We start from the raw sequence: 7,008 nt of genomic DNA on the forward strand, positions 1-7,008 counted from the left end.
TTTAAACACTGTTTCCCATGCTTGTTCAATGAACCATGAACAATTKATTATTGAACATGCACCTGTGGAAAGGTCCTTAAGACACTAACAGTTTACAGACGGTAGGAAATTAAGGTCACAGTTCTGAAAACTTAGGACACTAAAGWGGCTGTTCGACTGACACTGAAAAACACCAAAAGAAAGATGCCCAGGGTTCCTGCCCCTCTGCGTGAACGTGCCTTAGGCATGCTGCAAGGAGGCATGAGGACTGAAGATGTGGCCAGGGCAATATATTGCAATGTCCGTACTGTGAGATGCCTAAGACAGCGCTACAGGGAGACAGGATGGACAACTGATRGTCCTCGCAGAGGCAGACCATGTGTAACAAGACTGGCAAAGGATCGGTACATCCAAACATCACACCTGCGGGACAGGTACAGGATGGCAACAACTGCCCGAGATACACCAGGAACGCACAATCCCTCCATCAGTGCTCAGACTGTCTGCAATAGGCCTGTTGTAAGGCAGATCCTCACCAGACATCACCAGCAACAACGTCGCCTATGGGCACAAACCCACCACCGCTGGACCAGACAGGACTGCCAAAAAGTGCTCTTCACTGACGAGTTTCGGTTTTGTCTCACCAGGGGTGATGGTCGGATTCGCGTTTATCGTTGAAGGAATGAGCATTACACCGAGGCCTGTACTCTGGAGCAGGATCAATTTGGAGGTGGACGGTCCGTCATGGTCTGGGGCAGTGTGTCACTGCATCATCGGACTGAGCTTGTTGTCATTGCAAGCAATCTCAACGCTGTGCGTTACAGGGAAGACATCCTCATCCCTCATGTGGTACCCTTCCTGRAGGCTCATCCTGACATGACCCTCCAGTATAACAATGCCACCAGCCATACTGCTCATTCTGTGCGTGATTWCCTGCAAGACAGGAATGTCAGTGTTCTGCCATGGCCAGCGAAGAGCCCAGATCTCAAATCCATTGGGCACGTCTGGGACCTGTTGGATCGGAGGGTGAGGGCTAGGGCCATTKCCCCCAGAAATGTCRGGGAACTTGCAGGTGCCTTGGTGGAAGAGTGGGGTAACATCTCACAGCAACAACTGGCAAATATGATGCAGTCCATATGAAGGACATGCACTGAAGTACCTAATGCAGCTGGTGGCCACATCAGATACTGACTGTTACTTTCCTTTGGTCAGGGACACATTATTCCATTCCTGTTAGTCACATATCTGTGGAACTTGTTCAATTTATGTCTCAGTTGTTGGATATTGTTATGTTCATACAAATATTTACACATGWTAAGTTTGCAGAAAATAAACGCAGTTGACAGTGAGAGGACATTTCTTTTRTTGCTGAGTATATATTAAATGTTGTCAGAACCCAAGAATATGTTCAGAGCTATGTTAAGATATGTTATGAACGCTTTCCAGCAGGTGTTCATCAAGGATCTCCCTGTACTTTTCTCCTTTCATCTTTCCCTTGATCCTGACTGGTCTCCCTGCCGCTAAAAAACATCCAAACAGCATGATGCTGCCACCACCATGCTTCAGCGTAGGGATGGTATTCGCCAGGTGATGAGCGGTGCCTGGTTTCCTCCAAACGTGCCGCTTGACATTAAGGCCAAAGAGTTACATCTTTGTTTCAGCAGACCAGATAATATTGTTTCTCATGGTCTAAGAGTCCTTTAGGTGTCTTTTGGCTTCCGTCTGGCCACTCATRCATAAAGACCTAATTGGTGTAGTGCTATGGAGATGSTTGTCCATCTGGAAMGTTCCTCCATCTCCACAGAGGAACTCTGGAGATCTGTCAGAGTGACCATCGGGTTTCTTGATCACCTCCCTTACCAAGGCCCATCTCCCCTGACTGCTCAGTTTCGCTGGGTGGCCAGCTCTAGGAAAAGTCTTGGTTGTTCCAATCTACTTCCATTTAATGCACTGTCAACTGTGGGTCCTGATATGGACAGGTGTGGGCCTTTCCAAACCCTGACTAATCATTTGAATTTACCACTGGTGGACTCCAATAAAGTTGTAGAAACATCTCAAGGATGATCAATGGAAACAGGATTCAACCATCTCAAATTACAACAGATTCTCGTACTCCATCAGATGGAACTGGTCCTTCACAAACAGAGGCCAAATATGTTCTATCATGTCTCCTCTACTACTACTACTACTACTACTACTACTACTACTTCTACTACTACTACTACTACTACTCACATACTACCACTACTACTACTACTACTACTACTATACTACTACTACTACCCTACTACTACTATACTACTACTACGCTAAAGATGTTACTAATCCTGCATACCAGCCTTTAGCCTGGTCAAAAGAAACTGACTAGCCAACGCTTGTAAATGCCTCGGACACTACACAGGCAAGCAATGCCATCGTGACAGTATGTGGTAGAATGACAACACTGAACACTGCTGTGGTCAACGAAATGTCTCCTGGCAACTTTCCCGATCTTTAGCATATGTTTTTTTCATAAAAAAAACAACATGTAATATTAAAACAGACAATCTACCTGCAGTGAAGCCACTCAACATTTACACCACATTCAGTCATCCAACAGACTCCCATCCAGAGTGACCCACAGAAGCAACAAGGGTCAACACCCTGCTCAAAAATGGGGACCTGAAACAGCGACCTATCAGCCACCTGCCAAAGCTCCCAACCGCCAGGCCACCAGCCCATCAAGATCCCCCCCACAGTTCCCCGAGAGCTGCCACTCAATAATTCGAGACCGCCACCCCACAGTCCCCCGACAAGAAAAAATTACCTAATTAATTAATTCCACCCCCCCAAGACCCACCCAAGTGGGTGCTTCCCTGTAAAGCTGGGCCCACTACAGCACAGAGATCCAAGAGAACAGCGCTTGGTAATCGTAACCGGCTCATTAACCACTCATCATCATCATCATCATCGGCCAGTAAATCTTGCTGGTCTCTGAAAATTCGCTTTCTCCAAATTCTTCCATTCGCCAAATCTTCCAATAGTGCCAATGCAGACATTGTGCATCATTAAGCATTGTAATTGAATGCATTTTTATAGCCACCCATTTGATTGTCAKAGCTACCCAATTGCGTAACACCTTCAGGTGTGGGAATTACCCTGATTGTAGCTGACAATGACAGGGCCATAATCAAATTGACAGTTCTGCGTAACGAATATGTGATAACAACATATGAAACTGTATCTGCCCGACTGATGCATTGACAATGGCATCAGTTTAAACGTCACTTGTCCTACTGTTAACCTTATTATTTARGAGAATACGTTTCATAACYTGCAAGTATTGTTTAGTAATTACATATCCAATTAAACACGATTCCCGATTAAGATTAAACTGTACAACATATTTGAGGGGTTATTTTGCAAAAACAGATATCTCCGTTTGTATTTATTATTCTAAATCATGTTTTTTGTGTGTTTTTTTGTGTGCCCTCCAGAGAACTCTTCATATATAATATGTGAGAGGTAATATTTTGATTTATTTTACACAATGGTATCAATTTCAAAGCGTTTCTTGAGTATCATCCTTCTGCCATCGAAGTCGCAATTTCTCATTTCTCCAGTTTATGTGCGTATCTGTGGGTCAAGGTGTCCGTGGAGGACCGCACATTCTCCCATCAAGTTTAAAAAAAAAAAAATCCCAAAGTTTGCTTAGAAAGTTGCACACGCCTTCTTTTGTGCCTACACAATGTTTATAAATGAGGCCCCAGGTGTAAGGCGTCTTGGTGTAGCAGGTAAGGCGAGTAATTCACGTAACTTTACTCAAAACAACAAATATTCCAAGAAGGAAAATAATCAAGCTCACAAATACAGACCAACTTACAATGAACAAACACGCACAAAACCATGGAGGAAGCAGAGGGTTAAATAAGGAACATATAATTATGGGAATGGAAACCAGGTGTGTACAATTGTCACGACTTCCTTCGAAGTTGGTGCCTCTCCTTGTTCAGGCGYCGTTTGGCGGTCGACGTCACCGGTTTTCTAGCCGCTACCGATCTATGTTTCATTGTCCATTTGTTTTGTCTTGATTGTACTCACCTGGTTTCCATTACATCATTATTCATTCCCTATTTAACCCTCTGATTCCCACATGGTTTTGTNAATAATCAAGCTCACAAATACAGACCAACTTACAATGAACAAACACGCACAAAACCATGGAGGAAGCAGAGGGTTAAATAAGGAACATATAATTATGGGAATGGAAACCAGGTGTGTACAATTGTCACGACTTCCTTCGAAGTTGGTGCCTCTCCTTGTTCAGGCGACGTTTGGCGGTCGACGTCACCGGTTTTCTAGCCGCTACCGATCTATGTTTCATTGTCCATTTGTTTTGTCTTGATTGTACTCACCTGGTTTCCATTACATCATTATTCATTCCCTATTTAACCCTCTGATTCCCACATGGTTTTGTGCGTGTTTGTCCTGTGTTTAGCTGTCGCTACTGTGTGTGAGCTGGATTGTTTTCCCTGCATGGAATTTATTTTGTTGTCGTCTTGAGTAAAAGTCCGTTATTACACATCCTCTGTGTCCTGCGCCTGACTCCGTCCTACCTGCTGCACATCGACCCTTTACAATAATGAAGACAAAACAAATGGAAAATGAAAAGTGGACCGGTGACGTCGACCGCTGAACGCCGCCCGAACAAGGAGAGGGACCAACTTCGGCGGAAGTCGTGACACCAGGTCTCTCCACATCTCCCAACAATCCTATTTCTAGGGTCAATTATAGATTCATATTATGCTTTTTCAGCCATTCCTGAACCTGAGACCAGAAACAGGCTACCAGAACAAATGGTATGTTGATTCTGTATCCTCACAACAAAATCTGCAGAGTGGTGATGATTGTATGTCAAAATATTCAACATTTTGTCGGTGGCAAGAATTCTGTACAATAATTTTACCTGAAAAGCACGAAGTCTTGAATCTTGCGTCGTTTTATATAGCAACTCATACACCCTGAACCATGGAATCGGTACACCAACTATTTTGCAATCTGTATGGCACAGCTGTCAACATCCCGGTCCTCATGGGAAACTGGATACTATTTTTATTCCTCCGCCAGTTTTGATCCTTTAAATTATGCAGACAGACCAGTTTCCTACCTCCTCCCACTGCCACCTGCCTCCTCCATTTTTAAGTAATGCTGTAATCAATTGGTTGCAATCTTAGATTGATCAGACCTTCACATACAATTCTGATAACTCCATGAAAGACATAACTTTACCATTCCAATTTACAATATAATTAAAATACAAAATACCCTTTTCAAACATATTTTCCATAAATTGTCATCAACATTTAGCACACAGACAACGAGAGTAGGATTCCCCAATTGTTGGACTTGACAGTCCCTAAAAACAGATAAATTCAGCCCCTAGGAATTTGTCAAAAGACACTGCCATATCTACAACCTCTGCTTTAAATTCTCGGTATTTTGTATTGGTAACTGAAGCTGTCACCGGAGTAATGTGTAATGGTGTTGTGGATTTTTCATCCGTTTTTCAGGAGTCAACTGTAGATTTGATCAACTCATAGTCCAAAACTGCAGCATCTGAACACATAAAAAKATACAGTCTCCAARATGTTTTGGTATTTTATTAGGATCCCCATTAGATGTTGCAAAAGTAGCAGCTTCACTTCCTGGGGTTCCACACAAAACATGAAACATGACTTAATACAGAACAGAAAAGAACAGCTCAAGGACAGAACTACATCATTACTATGAAAAGACCCCCTGGTGGCATGTCTGCTGGGATAAGTGTGTGTCAGAGCTGTGTGTAAGTTTGACTATGAAAAAGACCTGGTGGCATGTCTGCTGGATAAGTGTGTGCAAGAGCTGTGTTAAGTTGACTATGAAAAGACCCTGTGGCATGTCTGCTGGGTAATGTGTGTGTCAGAGCTGTGTGTAAGTTTGGACTATGAAAAGACCGCCTGGTGGCATGTCTGTGGGATAAGTGTGGTCAGAGCTGTGTGTAAGTTGACTATGAAAAGACCCCTGGTGGCATGTCTGGTGGGGTAAGTGGTGTCCAGAGCTGTGTGTAAGTTGACTATGAAAAACCCTGGTGGCATGTCTGCTGGGATAAGTGTGTGTCAGAGCTGTGTGTAAGTTGACTATGAAAAGACCCCTGGTGCATGTCTGCTGGGGTAAGTGTGTGTCAGAGCTGTGTGTAAGTTGACTATGAAAAAGCCCCTGGTGGCATGTCTGCTGGGGTAAGTGTGTGTCAGAGCTGTGTGTAAGTTGACTATGAAAAGACCCCCTGGTGGCATTTCGCTGGGGTAAGTGTGTGTCAGAGCTGTGTGTAAGTTGGACTTGAAAAGACCCCTGGTGGCATGTCTGCTGGGTAAGTGTGTGTCAGAGCTGTGTGTGTAAGTTGACTATAAAAGACCCCTGGTGGCATGTCTGCTGGGTAAGTGTGTGTCAGAGCTGTGTGTAGTTGACTATGAAAAAGACCCTGGTGGCATGTCTGCTGGGGTAAGTGTGTGTCAGAGCTGTGTGTAATTGACTATGAACAAGACCCCGTGGCATGTCTGCCTGGGGTAAGTGTGTGTCAGAGCTGTGTAAGTTGACTATGAAAAGACCCCGGTGGCATGTCTGCTGGGTAAGTGTGGTTCAGAGCTGTGTGTAAGTTGACTATGAAAAGACCCTGGTGCATGTCTGCTGGGGTAAGTGTGTGTCAGAGCTGTGTGTAAGTTGACTATGAAAAGACCCCTGGTGCATGTCTGCTGGGGTAAGTGTGTGTCAGAGGCGTGGTGTAAGTTGACTATGCAGGACAGTTTGGGATTTTCAACACATTCATTTTCTTTTTTTCTTTTCAGTTTTTAAATTAACATTAATGTTACTAAAAAAAGAAGTGATGCAGTCAGTCCCTCTCCTCAACTGTTAGCCAAAGAAGACTGGCATGCCTAGTATTTTATATCAGCCCTCGGATTACATTGGGCCAGCCTAGGTAAACTAGGTTCTTTCCTTGCAGCACTCGACCACCCG

The sequence above is a fragment of the Salvelinus sp. IW2-2015 genome, unplaced genomic scaffold (genome assembly GCF_002910315.2).
Source record: "Salvelinus sp. IW2-2015 unplaced genomic scaffold, ASM291031v2 Un_scaffold2290, whole genome shotgun sequence".
Classification (NCBI taxonomy): Eukaryota; Metazoa; Chordata; class Actinopteri; order Salmoniformes; family Salmonidae; genus Salvelinus; species Salvelinus sp. IW2-2015.